General features: G+C 32.1%; 1 long non-coding RNA gene across 2 annotated transcripts in view; it reads right to left on the bottom strand.

Annotated features, from left to right (window-relative positions):
• The window catches only part of LOC128203758 (uncharacterized), a 340,403-nt gene that overhangs the window by 56,676 nt on the left and 267,765 nt on the right, over nucleotides 1-15,962 (bottom strand). For both annotated transcript variants that reach the window (XR_008256036.1, XR_008256037.1), the window contains exon 8: nucleotides 14,310-14,379. This is a non-coding gene — a long non-coding RNA (uncharacterized LOC128203758). The remainder of the gene's footprint in view (nucleotides 1-14,309; nucleotides 14,380-15,962) is intronic.

Here is a 15,962-nt window from a genome sequence, read left to right as displayed (position 1 = left end):
TCTGTAGCACTGCTGTTGTTATTTTAGTGGCAGTTAGTGATGGTAAGTATGATTGGTTAAAAGCGCTATGCTTTATATAGTGAGAATAAACAAAAGTACCGATGAATCTTTGATTAATTTCGAACGAATTTAAATAATAAATGTAATTTCACGCTTCAGAAGAAAATGTTTTATGCAACTGCTGTGTTATGGATATCATATCATACAAAGGCATTCATGATGCATTGTCCGTGTGCCTAATTAGTTTATTTGCTTCTCCATTGAATGTACTTGCTGATTGATAAGTATTGTATATTTACACGTCTACAAGTCATTTTAAATGATGCTGAAACCAACGCTTGTAACACAGCGTTACATTTTCCAGCGTTAGCGACTTTATCTCTTAGATAAACTATATCCAAAATATTAAAAAATGCTCATTTTAAATGCTTTGCTTATACTTCATAGAGACCGCTAAATCGTAAAATCAGACAAATGTATGTATAGCTGCTTACTTTACTAATATGATTTTAAAATGGTTATTTTTTCCAATTGTAAAGGAAACTTAATATAAACGTTAATTTCAGGTAAGTTGCTTGTCAGATTTATCAACAAACATCCAAGTAGTCATAAGTGAGAAATGACCAAGACATCTCGTATATAAAAACTAATCCAATTTTATTTGGCATTAATTTACTAATCTTCTTTTGATGTCAGAGTAATTAGTAAATTTAAAAGTGAACTTAAATGTATTGACATTAAATTGAATCAATGTTCACGGAAAATCATTTAAAATATTCAACCAAAAGGTGCGTGTGACTTATTTAAAACAAAATGAAGTGTAGTAATTTTAGATCAATATGGGCGTCACATAGTATAGAACCTTCGCGTTATTGACGATTGTTCGTTTTAATTAAAACTGTCTATCCAGTGTGCAGAATTTCGTTCTTCAACTCGCACGGCGACTACGTGCCTTGCTCTTCTGAAGTCATTAATACTGGTTTCCTGCGTTATTGACTTGTTTGCATTCTAAAATTTCTTGTCTTCATTTTAACTCTTTCCAAGAGGTATGATTCTTCAGTTTAACTCTTTCCAAGAGGTATGATAAGAGCAAAGTTGCGCTTGTATAAAACTCATGGAAGGGTTTTTACATTCAGAAACCGTAATACATACGATGGTTAACTTAGAGATAGTAAGTACAATTTCTAAAGTAAATATGTTTTCTTACAGCAGAACTTCTTGTACAGGAATTGCCATGATACTGATTTTTGCTCTAGCGATTGGTCAGAGTTAGATGTTTCACAATATAAAGGTCTTTGTCCTGTCATTTCGATATCTCAAATCAAGAATAACTGTGGGCGAAGTACTAACGTTTCATTATATTTCAAGTGGTGCTACAAATAGTTCTCCCAGGGGCAACATTTAATTAGTCGCTATATTAAATCCTTTTGCCAGTACATTTGTTTTATCTACATCATTCATCGCTTACATGTAGTCCATTCAATCGCATTGTGACTGAGGTTAATTACACTACGAACATTGTATTCCTACATTGTCAAAACGGCAATTTAATACCGCTGCTACCAGAGTTATTAATTGCATATAAAAAGTGCAAAAACTGATATCTTTAAACACTCTAGATATAAAACAATACAAAATACAAATTAACAATAATTTTAAAAATAATTTATCAACCATAAAAACTCAAAAATATTCTTGTCTGAAGAATAAATTTGTACTTATTAAAAGTTGCTATTGCAAAAAAAAAACACCATCGAAAAAGTCGAAAAAAAAGAAACAACTTATTCAGGAATATTATTGCTGTTTTAATATGTGAATATTTGTACCATTTTTTTCTTTAAACATTGCATTCTGATTGTATTGTTTGTTCCTGGATGTTTGTGTTCAGTAGGAATGTAACATCAACAAAGAACTGTGTTTAAAAGATTCAAAAAAGGAATCAACATCAACATGGAATTGAAATGTGTGAACAACAAATGCAACGACAGTGTGAAATTTTGTCCACTAAACCATGCTCAATAGGACCGCAACTTTATTATTTGCTTGTATTCAATGGGCGTTAGTTCAAAAGGGATGCAACTTCCGCATATACTTGTTGTTTAATACGGATGTAATAACTCATAAATAAACATAATTATTTCTATTTCTAAACCTGTTTCAGATTGAAAAGTTCGACTTGTTGAATCAATTAGAAAATAGTTCCTTAACATGAGTGTTTCGTTTTAACAATTTACCAGCAGCTGCAGTCACTTTTGTTTGTGATTGGCATGAGTTGGAACTAGCTTAATTCGGCTAAAATCAAGCTCCCAAGTTAATTGGAATTCTGAAAAACAACATGTCAATGCTCGCAATATTGAACTCAAACGGGTTAAAATTAATCGTTCATGTTACACAACGAATTAAGAAAGAAAGGAAGAGCTGTGCTTGAAATTCATATCATGCAAAATCTTAAAGCGAGCTTCGAATGAAAATATGGGCAACAATATTTTTACCATAGCTATGCGAAATAGTTGACCTATATCATTTTAATATTTGAACGGATGCTTGAAAAGGTATGGTTATATGAAACTATTGGTGATATTCAATACTGGGATTAATTTGATGTAGAACGATGTATCGGACTGCGGGATATAAATAACGGACCTATACAGTGAATAAAATCAATGATATATGTCCTTCAGATTGACTAAGCTTGCATATAACCTTTGCTGCATTGCTATTCGGGATGGCCGTATAACTAATTAACCATTGTTTATACGTAAGTTCTTTTGAAGTCTTTTTATGGTTTTCACATTGTTTAGGTATCTTTGTAGATGTAGTTAGTCAATGGCGCTATGTATCTAAAAACCTCGTGCTTTTTATCACGCTCCTGAATTTATTCATTACCTTATACATGAAAATCTACGTTGTCATTTCCGAATAATAAGGATTGGTTTTCTTAAATGTGATTAGATACTTTTGCGCAACGTATGTCTATTTCTATAAATCATTGATTTACAAGCCAAACACTATCATAAATCAAATACGTTGATAACATTATTTTCAACAATATTCCAGTCAAATGAAGGCCCTCTTACAATTAAATTTCCCATTTGGGTCGTATTTCATCATTGATATCGGCAAATTGCCATTAAATTTAGACTTGGGTATTAAACTTTACTTATTCCAGAATTATGCACTTTGCTAAATTGTTTATGATTCCACATAACGTCAGAATGATAGAAGGAAACTCTCTTATAATGTAATGAGTTTTAGAAATTGGAACATTTGAATTAAATAAGGTTCTTGCTTAGTTTCACGAAGTTTCCCCATTATAGTTATCGAGAAATACTAAAACAGACAGGCACAAATTAAGTTAAAAATAAATTAAGTATTTGTATCACATCATTCTAGTTTCAAGTATGAACATCAATGTATTTTAAAAGCCCCGGTATCGCCGTCGTCAGCAACCATGTGATAGGTTGTTTACATTTTTAATAATAGTTATCTTAGAAAACGTTCAAGACATTAATGAAACGTTGTACGCATGTTGGCATAGATTAAACGTACATGTGTTGTATGCCCATGACGCTGGCTTTAAATTGCTATTTAAGAACCGAATTGCGTGGTTGGTGTTATTTACGGGGAATGAACGCAGTAGGGCTGTCCAAATTATGTGGTGTCCAAATTACTCCATGCGTTCTTTAACCAGCCACCCTGGGTTCATATCGCCGATAATGACATCAATCACGCATTTCATCAATAATATTTACATCACTTAATTATTAGTTGTTCCAGCATTGTTAAAAGGTACATCAATTAATTAAAGAAAACTTAACAGTATTTCTTGTCTCGCAAATGTTGTAAATCGAACAATCTTACCGTTCTTGGACATAGTTTATCATAGCATGTTACAATAACGCGGGAAAAAGTCATGACTTCAAATCACATTTAAACGTAAAAGTGAAACGCTGGCGACATAAATACGTTTAACATATTATGAATTAAAATAAGAATAATTTAAGATTTACAAATCATGGTATGCTGTCATGTGATTAAAATATAATATTCTGAAATAATTGCACGAAACTGTTGCCGTTTTTAAATATGCATTTTGGAAGAATTTACTACATAATTTAGTGTGCGCTTTAACCTTTATTCACGAACATTTTACCATAGAATTGCTTTAACTAGTTCTGTAACCTTTTGACAACATCCAATGCCCTACCAGAATTGCGAGAGTACGATGTCGGAACAGTCGACGCTGGGAACATTTATTTATTTATTTTTCCATCGCGAAGCCTTTAAACTACCAAACGAGGAAAAACAATTAAACCAATTGATATGTGTTTAACTATCAACGTATATACTTCAAAGTTAGTAACATTCTGTCAAATACCTCGGAAATACCCTGTGTGTGTATGTTAAAACATCGGCGAATCAAAATTTTATGATGAACTTAAAAAATCAACGAATTCGGTCACAGCGATCGCAATCAGTTAAGGTCTCTAGTGACAATATAGTGTGTACTGGTTAGGTCACGAATTGATGGTCGTTCAGATTAATCAACTCATCGGTCACGACGGTCACCTTGGTCACGAAGCTTCGCTTTCGATTTAGTCTCCATGGACACATTGCTGTAAGGAGCAGAAACACTTATTAAAGAAAACGGTTTCATTATTAATACGTTTTGTTTCATTTAGTAGTTGAATATTATTTCCACCAAACAAAATCACAAACAAATACAAACTACACTGATTTCAAATCACTTCTGAGTGCATAAAACATGTTGTTGTACTATACAATTTATGTCAATACTATCATTCCATAGGGATGCAGCCTCAGCATAAACGAGTTCAATAACAACATACTGTTAATGATATTTCTGAGTTTTCGACCCTAGAGAGTTCATGACACGATAGCAAATGATAAGAGGGTTTCGAGCATAATAGAATTGACAGTATACTCATAATGTATTTGTATGAATCAAACACATTCATGAAATATAAGCTGAGTATTAAAAACGTCAATGCTTTATATCCGGGTTCGGATTACTCTTGGCGTTTAACAGGAGTTTGCAAATGCTAAGACATGATATAAATGACTGTTAACTAATTCTTACAGCGTTTGAATTTTCAAAACATTTAAATTGCCATCGAAATTGACAGTTCAATTGCCAAAACAGTAATACAGACGCTTGTGTTGTAGCAAATTGATTGGTTTGCATTTTAAATGTCCGTTAAAACTTGGCCATCACTTATCATCATCGAATTCTTCAAGGCTATCGGTATATCTTTGATTCCCTTATGGAAACAACAAATTGCGTTGCAACATATTATGACTCCAGTTTGTTGAGACCGTTTGATTTTTGTTGAAGTGTGTGGGCTTGAAAAAACACATACTATAGGTGTACTCTCTATTACATTTCCAACATAATTGCCCTGATAAAAATTACCTTACATCGTATAATTAAAATTATTCTTGCCCTTTGTTTTATTTGATTAGATAAAACTTGACGTTCATATTGTAACACATGCAATGAGTTTTAACGTCTTTATTTCAATATTGTGTTCCGATTGGAAAAGCGCAACCAATGAGGTACGACGATAAAATATCAGTTTTTCGTTTAAACAAACAAATGTTTTCCGTAAGATTTCTGTAATGTAACATAAAACTCAGTTCCAAAAGATACTGCTATTTTCTAATCGTTATGAACATTTATGTAAATTTCGTCATTTATGCAATTGATAACATTTTGTATGCTGTATGAACGCAGTTTGGTAAGCGAAAAAATAGCCAAGAAGCTCTAGCGCTCTTCAAGGAATTCGCTCACGTACCCTTCAGTGATCATACATCATAAACGCTAGAAAAAATGCAATCAGTCTTATTTGGGCTTGGTGGGTTACACTACTAATGCTTTTCTGTCATTTCTTTAAATGGCAAAGTTTTAAATTGTTAATTAATTGAGGACATGTTTTGTCATTTTTGTAGGTTAACTCACAGACTGCAAATACATTATTCCTAATAAAATCCGTTTAAAATGCGATGGAACGCTTTATTTTCATTTGAAGCTAACCGCAATCTAACATTTTCACAAGTGACAACTTGTCCAATGCATGAGTGGCCCAGACACTCGTAAATTAAAGTCCAGACAGACAACTATTACAATAAATGGAACTAAAATTAATACTGACACAACTATCAGAACCAAAGATATTGCAAGCTGGTAATTAAAACGAAGACAAAGGGTGTCTTTAATTGTTATGATTATATTGGACATAGGTGGAAATGGTGAAACAGGTTTTGATAAAACAAATTATATACATGATATTATTTATTTTTTTATTAGTGAATACATTTTATTGATCATACACTACTTTTACATTGTTGACTTTAGTAAGCTAATTATAAGAAGTATACTGCATCGTTGATCTTTTTTTTATCTTATTATCAATACAACAAAGGAATTTGGAATTTTCTTTAGCACCACGAATACTCCAAAGAACCCTAGATTCAAACCGTCTATTTCAGACGAACACTATTTTCGAAATTTTGCAAGAAAAAAACAAACAAATATATAACTCCAGATCATGGAAAGGGTATCAAACAATATGGAAATGACATTGTCTTCAACAGCAAAACACATTTTCATAAAGGGCAGTTATTTAAAAAAAGAATTCCTAGACTATACACATCAACATGAGAAGCGTGTTTCTTTTTTCTCGAGCGGTGTATATTTGCCATGAACATAATCGTCAAACGTCCCTAAGATTATATTGTAAGTGTCAATAGCTCTGATATACTATAACAATGTATTGCTCTTGAGAGGGTCCATATTGCCGGGTGTTAAGTACTTAAGCTGTCAATTTCTGAATCTTTTCCCGAATGTAATTAAGTGGTCGTATGAGGAAGTTTTTTTGAGCTGCATGTGAAAATTGTATATACTGTCACTGTGATTAAGCTGTTAATGTAAACATTGTAAGTGTATCCTATAAAGTATTTTTTTCTCATTTTGTCTTGCATTATGCCTGTTGGTTAAACATCTGAACCATAAAAATATAATAATTAAGGATTATATTTATTCCATACAAGGGATGTGTTATTATGCGTGCATACATGTATAAACAGTGCCTTAATGGTTATAGGTTTTGTGTGTTAGGGGATGGGTAGGATTTTAGCTTTCAACATAAGCGAATAATTTGTCTGGAGCTGCAGCCAACTGTATAAACTCATATGAGTTATCCACGGGTTATCTTAAATCTAGTTTGCACTTTGAAATGATATTATTGGTTAATATTAACTTTTGGATACATACTGACTATTTAGTAAATGTTTTGGCCAACAGTAATCAAACCAAAGACTTAACCAGCTTTATACAATAGGCCACATAATGTTAATAATGCGATAAATCTCGGTCAGAAAATATCATCTACGGGGTGCAGTTTTATTTGTTTCATTGCTTTAATATTCATAGCTCTTACCTCATTTCCGGAATCGAGAAAAAAAAACCGTACCAACATTTATGATGGCATTTGATTCGACATTTATCTGCATTTTCGAAGAGAAAATAGACTCGATATTTTTTTTCACAAATGTGTTTTAAACATTAATTGAATCATTTAATAATTGCTTTATGGCAGGTGCCAATTAGTTTCTGAGACTGCTGTCTTTGTACGTTCGATTCATCTTGGTTCCTCCAACAGCTGTTCTAAGGGTTCGTAGACATAAACAAGATTTTGTTAAACATTCTTTGTAGAAACACTTTTAAGCAAAATCTAGGTTACACAAGGCAAGGACGATAAGCTATATACAGCACATTTACAAAGAAGACAATGTGTCGATTAACTCATTTTTGCATTCAGCGTGTTTGTAATATTCGCACAGACACAATTAACAATTTAATTATATTACTTTTTTGTGTTTAGATTAGCATGTTGGTCATCAGACTTTCTTCGGTGTATTTCCAAGTTATTTTCATCTGGGAAGCAAATTTTATGATTCTACCCTGATACAGATAATTAACAGGGGATGTTATGCTCTCAAAACAATTTTCATTTCAATATTAACTATCATTTTTTTAACATTTGTCTAATATAAACATTTACTAAGAAGCTGAAACCCAGCAGTTTGCACTTAATGACATATATATTTTATGTTCGTCTAAGGGACTGAGTAGTTTTGTTTTTTATTAAAGATCTAGGCCAATTGGGGCATCAGTTTTATAGAGAATAGGTATAACGAATAAACAAAATGATGTATGTCAAATTATTACAAAACAATTAAGTGATACATGTAAAAGAAATAATACTGCGCATATTTGCATACAATTCGTAAGAAACTGTACTATTTAGATAATTGTACGAGTCAGGTAGAAAAGTAGTGTGTTGTTTTACGTTGTTTAATTTCTACTGAATTAGAAAGGTTAAAAGGGATTAATTAACAAGTTGTATTGTTTTTCTCACAAAAAGAAAGATTTAGGAATTGTAGAATTTTATGTCAATACTTTGATAGAGTTTTTGATGGTTTTGAGTATTTTTTTGTTTTTAGATAATGGTAAATGTGTTTGTTTATATAATATTTGTTTTTCCTTTGGAACGTGTAATACAATTCACCTAAGGTATGTTTATATCACAAGTGATATATTCTGGAGTTGCTCTCTTCATTGTAATTAATTTATCAGAACGATATAAGCTCGTGGTCCATATTGACATTTGTCCTAAATGTAAATATAAAAACTCATTTTGTGTTCTGTTAGAAATATTGAGATGATTTTGTAGCACTGGTCTTATTATTACCTGATTTATTTTATATATTAGTTGCTCCAGGTCCTTTGAGTGGCGGTAAGTGATTCTAAGTATGATTGGTTTAGTGCGCTATATTTTATATAGTCGGAATGCACAAACATGCAACTTTTATGAGTCTTTAATTGATTTCTAACGAATTGAAATAATTGATGCAATTTCACGCCTTCAGAAAACGATATTTCATGTAACTGCTATTTTATGGATTTTACAGTATTCAAAGGCATTCAGTATGCAGTTTCCATGGCTTTCTTGTTTATTTACTTCTTCATTAAATTGCTTGCTGATTGAACATGTTTGTAAATGTTCATAAGTCATTTAAAATGACGCTGAAAGCAATCGTTAAATCACAGCGTTCATTTTCGCGGCGTTAGCGACTTAATCTCTTAGATATAATATACCCAAAGTATTAAAACGAACTTTTTTTAACTACTTTGATATGTTCTTCACAGTAACCCCACCATTCTATAATCAGACAAATGTGTGGTATGATATAGCTGCTACCTTCATTGGTATGATTTTAATAAGGTTACGTTTTCCCATTATAAAAGAAACTTAATATAAACTTTAATTATAAGTAGGTGGCTTAACTCATCAAATATATCAACAAACACCAACGTAGGCAGAAGTAAACAACGACCAATATATCTCTAGCGGATAAAACTAATCAGATTCTACTTGGCATGATTTTCTAATGTTCTTTTGATTCCACAAATACTAGACAAACACAAAGGGAATTTAAAAGGGAGGCATTGACATTTGATTTAATCAATGCTCATGGGAGTTTTCCGGAATTCGTGTATGTGAATCGCAGACATTTCATAACAACGCTACATCAACATAGAATCGAAATGTGTGAACAAAAGATGCAACGACAGTGTGAACTTGTGTCCACTAGATCTATGCTAAATAGGACTGCAAACTTATTATTTGCTTAAATTCGACAGGCGTGTGTTCAATAGGGATGCAACTTTAGCATAGAATTGTTGTTTAATATGGATTTAATAATTCGTAAATAAAACCCCCATTAATGTATATTTTTAAAATGGTTTCATATTGTAATGTTCGAATTGTTGAATCAATTAGAAAATAGTTCCTATATATAAATATTTCAATATTTAAACCGTAACGGGACCTTTGTTGGTGATTGGCAAGAGTTGTAACTAGCTTAACTCCGCTAAAATCAAGCTCCAAAAATAATTTTATTATTATCAACAACCTGTAAATGCTCACAATTCCGACATCGAACCGACTAAATTAATCGTTCATGACACACAACGAATTTAGAAGCATTGGAATTGCTGTGCTTGAAATTCTTATCATGCAAACTTTTAAAAGGAGCTTCGAATGAAAACATGGACAACGAATTATTTTAATGATTGAACTGATGGTTGTTAATGCATGCTCATATAAGACCATGGGTGTTATTCAATACAGTCTTAGTCTCAAACAGCGATGTAGCTTATCGGATTACGTGATATAAATAAAGGTTCTATACATTGAATAAAATCAGTGTTGTATGTCCTTTAGATTTACTAAATTTGTTTATTGACCCCAACCGGCATTGCTATCTATTCGGGATGGCTGTATAACAAAGAAACCATTTGATAAACGCAAGCTCCTACAAAATCATAATATATGGTTTCCACATTAATTTAGTATATTTGGAGTTTGGTAAGTTGATAACATCAACAATTTTCCAGTCAAATGAAGGCCCTCTTACATTTAAATTTCCCATTTGAGTCGTATTTCATCATTGATATTGGCAAATTGTCATTAATTTTAGACTTCGCTAAATGGTTTATGAGTCCGCATATCGTCAGAATGATAAAAGGAAACTCTCTTATAATGTAATGAGTTTTAGAAAATGGAAAATTAAAATTGTATAAGGTTCTTGCTTAGTTTCACGAAGTTTCCCCATTATAGTTGTCGACAAATACTGAAACGGACAGGCATAAATTAAGTTAAAAATAAATTAAGTATTTGTATCACATCATTCTAGTTTTGGAGTATACACATCAATGTATTTTAAAAGCCCCGGTATCGCCGTCGTCAGCGGCCATGTGATAGGTTGTTTACATTTTAAATAATAGTTATCTAAGAAAACGTACAATACATTAATGAAACGTTGTACGCATGTTGGCATAGATTAAACGTACATGTGTTGTATGCCCATGATGTTGGCCTTGATTGCTTTTTAAGAATCGAATTGCGTGGTTGGTGTCATTATCCTGGAATGAACGCAGCTGGGCTGGCCAAAGTGTGTGGAGTCCGAATTACTCCATGCTTTCTTTAACCAGCCACCCTGCGATCATATCGTGGATAATGACATCAATCACGCATTTCATCACTAATATTAACAACACTTATTTATTAGTTTTTCAAGCATTGTTAAAACATACACCATTTCATTTAAGAAAAACCTTACATGGTTTCTTTTCTGGCCAATGTTGTAAATAGAACGACCCATATTTTATCATAGCATGTTACAATAACGCGGGAAAAAGTCATGACTTCAAATCACATTTAAACGTAAAATTGAAACGCTTGCGACATAAATACCTTTAACATATCATGAATTAAAATTGAAACCATTTAAGATTTACAAATCATGGTATGCTGTCATGTGATTAAAATATAAAATTCTTTAATAATTGCACGAAACTTTAGCCTTTTTTAAATATGTGAAAGAAGACTTAAAGGCATTTTACCAGAATTTAGGATATACTTGATTGTGCGCTACAACCTTTATTCACGAGAATTTGTACATAAAATTGCTTCAACAAGTTCTGCAACATTATTACAACATCCAGTGCCTTAACAGTATTGCGAGATTACGATGTCGGAACAGTCAACGCTGTGAATATTTATATATTTCTTATTTCGTCTGCTTAATAAATTCGCGAAACGTTTAAACTACCAATCGAGGAAAAGAACAATTTAACCAATTGATATGGGTTTAACTATCAGATGTTTATACTTCAATGATAGTAACATTCTGTCAAATACCATGCATGTGTATGTCAACAGGACGGCGAATCGACATTTTATGATGAATTTAATTAATCAACGAATTCGGTCACAACGATCGCAATCAGTTAAGGTCTCTAGTGACAATATAGTGTGTACTGGTTCGGTCACTAAATGATGGCCGTTCATTTTAATTAAATCATTGGTCACGACGGTCACGTTGGTCACGAAGCATCGCATTCGATTTAGTCTATATCGACACATTCATGTAAGGAGCAGAAACAAACTATTATTTAGACAACTGTTTAATTATTAATACGCTGTTGTTTCATTCAGTTGTTATTTTTTTCCACCAAAACAAAAGAACAAACAAATACAAACTACACTGATTTCAAAGCACATCTGAACGTTAAAAGTATGTTTTTGCGCTATACAATTCATGTCATTAGGATAATTCAATAGGGATGCAGCCTCAGCATAAACGAGTTCAATAAAAAAAGAGTTCATGACACTATAGCCATTGATTAGAGGTTTAGGAACATTAATATAGTGATAAACTAAAAGTAGAATTTTTGAAAGTGAACTAGTTATAAATTTGTATGTAGATATTTAAAAAATATATTAAAACCATCAATGCTTTATGTCCGTGTTCGGATTATTCATGGCATTAAACGGGAGTTTTGAAATGCTGAAACATGCGATAAATGACTGTTAGCTAATTATCACAGCTGTTTGTAACATTTCTTAAAGAAGAAAAATAATACTCTGTTTCAGTAGATACTACTTATTGTTCAATCCTTATGAAAACTAATGTATATATAAGTAGTGATAACATTATGTTTTTTATACTGAATGAACGCGGTAGGGCGAGCGAGCAAAAAGGCAAGAAGCTCTAGCGCTCTTCATGGAAATTGCTCGCGTGCCCTTCAGTGTTCATAAAACATAAACGCAAAAAGAACCGTTTTCATTGTAAGTAAATGCATCCGGCCTATAATACAGCATAGGCATATACAACATAAACAGATATGAGTTGTGTTTTCTGTCAATTAGCAAGACCTATTTTAGTTTCATATTCAACAATAAAATACAAAGCTATATTACTCATTTATCCTCGTTTAATGTCCCAGTATGTTTTACTAATGTAAACTTATTTGTGTGTATGTATATCCAAAAATATCATTTATCCCCAAACAATTCATTTATTCCAAGAAAACATGCAACAAAACAAGTAACTAGTATAATCTAAATTTAGCGCACACGACGTCATTACGAAATATGCATATCACGTGATTTTCTGAATGCCTATTGATATGCATTTTTTATCTCAGACGTGATGGGTTAAATAGTCTTATCCATCTGAAAACACTTATTTCATCATTATTATTCTCTTTGATATCGAATTTGGGGAACACAGTTAAAGTATAGAACAGTATTTTTGTTTAAGCGAGGTATGAACCCTAAAATAAAGACAATTAACCAAATGAATCAACATCTGAACCAATAGACCACCACGATAGTCTTAAAGTATTATACTTTTGACATTTTTACCTGACATGATATCATGACGTGCTAATGTTAATCAAGCTATAACGCAAACACAAAGCTGTTTACACCTTTATGAAAATTGAGGTCTTCAAAAACGATATTCGAGCAAATATCAACATTTGCTGAAGGGTTCCAGCCTTCGGAATCATAGTTGAACCATTCTTATGGTTCGCTACACTTTATACCGTCATATACAACAGTGAAGTTTACAAAACATGAGCGAGTACCAATTTGCCATTTTTTTTATAAAAACAGCATTGATAATTTTTCATTCATTTCATCGCATCTGCTGTAGAATCAAGAACTTGATTACTGTATGCCCTGCACACTTATCTACTTCATAAGCATATAGTGGATCAATAATGCAGTTTTGAGTTCCGTTGGTATTTCCAAAACAATTCTTTTATTAAAGCATCGTTTGGACCTCGGGATTTTATCAGATATTCTATGTGATTCCATCGCAGTTATATACTCCCTTTTATTTGTTTTCTCTAATTATTAAATCCTATGTGGCTCTGAGGCTTTTAACATTGCAGACATTTTGGAATTATTTTACAACATTATTCCATTAAGAGATGTATTTTTTTATTTCTTGTCTATATTTACTGCTTTAAAAACATACATAGTAGTCATTTCCAAACATTGAATATAAATTTCGCCGATCATCAAGAACTTCTTAAAATCTGCAACGGTGCAAAAGTCGTTGTTAGTTTAAAAATATTTACTTTAAGGAATTTTCTGGAATTTTAATTGAGAATGTGTGATCTGCAGTTTCTATAAATATGAAAGACCACTATTTTAGATGTACCTAATTCTTAAGATAAATAATATTTTCTTCAAAGCATACAAACTAAAAAGTTTTTAACTATCTCATCAATCACAAACTCTTAATTTACAGGAGCATATATGCAGAACGCAAAACGAATAAATTTGAAACCAGATTATTGTATAAATATGTATTATGATAATATTAGCATTTAAATAGTAAAGGATCTATATACAATATATACTCACAAATAAGATGTCACATCTTGGTATTCCACTATAGATTGCAGCCTGGATTACCCTCCAGTAGAAGCTCTACCTAGAAACAGAAACAGACGTGATTGGAACGAAATACGGCGTTTAATAAACTCGGTGATGTTACCGCGTTGATATCTGATTTCCAACAAGGCTGGAATAGCCCGTGGGATTATTACATTCTACTGGTTCTGTTGCTTAGCAATTGACTTATTGTGCACGTTCTAGACTTATGCATTTTCTTCGTACTATAAACAGGGCAGTAATAATTAATCCGTATATTGTTTTCATATACTATTTATGCCTAGTACATTAGGAAAATGTACAGCATAAATTTGATGTTCAAGAAAGGAAATCCACTCTAGGCCACTTAGAATGTTGTTAAATAAATGTAACTTCTCTGCAGAACAAGCCTCGAATGTATCACGGTTGTATACGTTGTTTTACGCATTCTGAACGGATAAGTTGAGACTCATGAGCGATCTATTACGACAAATACCTTCACAAGACATGTAAACACTCCATTTACTACTACGAAACACCAATATCGATGACGAAGCCTTAACGGTTGATCAATGTGTTTTAAAATCGCACTGAAAAGGATATTGTTCATGAAATATGTTGCTATATCGCATATTTCCTTTTTATTTTTTTATACAATTATAGAGGAACGTCAACAATGAGTAGTTTTTATTCTAACCTTCTGCTATCAATATTACCGTAAAGCAAAACGTGCCGTTATAAATCTGAAAATATAAAATCAATGCGTCCTAGAAAAACGGTTTTTCGCGAAATTAATTGCTGTCGTTCGTGATCAAATCGTAAACTAACCATTGGCATAAGTGACTGCATTAATATGATCTTGAAACATTATAAACCTAAATTCGAATCAGATTATCGCTTTGAACAAAATCGTCAAAATCTAAACAGGTTTATCAAAGTTTGTATTTGATTAGGTTATGCATGCATTGGTTGAAATATGACCAATCAGCGTTTAAAATGAAGAAGATGAGTAAGCTAAAGGCGAAATTTTATGTCAAAGGCATGTTAACGCATGATCCAAATGTCAAACACCATATTTATTTTGCAAATATTAAATCCCGTACAATGCAAACAAATTTGCAGACATAAGAATATTATAAGATATATGAAACAATACCAATTACAAAGCTGACACTATAACTCTTCCATTTGCACTGTGTTTGTTTATAGTTTGTAATGAGATTGTTTTTTTTTTCTTTTTTGTGCTTCAGTTACACTGTTATATTTAATCATATGTCATGTTTTTACCCGCATTTGTAAATATCACATTTCTGACACATACGATTAATAATGAATGTCACGGATTTTTTCTGTATGTCAATCTTAGAAAATGAGGCTTATTCTCGTCACACGTCTCTAAGACTAGAGTGTAAATGTCAATAGTTGTTTTGTTTACTATCACAATGTTTGCTCACGAGTGGGTCCGTAATGCCGGGTTTTATTACGTTCGAAAGGATATCATGGTTTTCTGGATCTGATCATGAATGTAACTGTGTGATCATATAAGGAATGTATTATGAGCTGCACTATTTTGCTTAATATAAAATGATATTACATATGGTTCCGGTAAATAAATTTTTACTAATGAAGCTAATGTGTTCTTAT

The sequence above is a fragment of the Mya arenaria genome, chromosome 9 (assembly GCF_026914265.1).
Source record: "Mya arenaria isolate MELC-2E11 chromosome 9, ASM2691426v1".
NCBI classification, from domain to species: domain Eukaryota; kingdom Metazoa; phylum Mollusca; class Bivalvia; order Myida; family Myidae; genus Mya; species Mya arenaria.
This window is presented reverse-complemented; position numbering and strand designations above follow the sequence as displayed.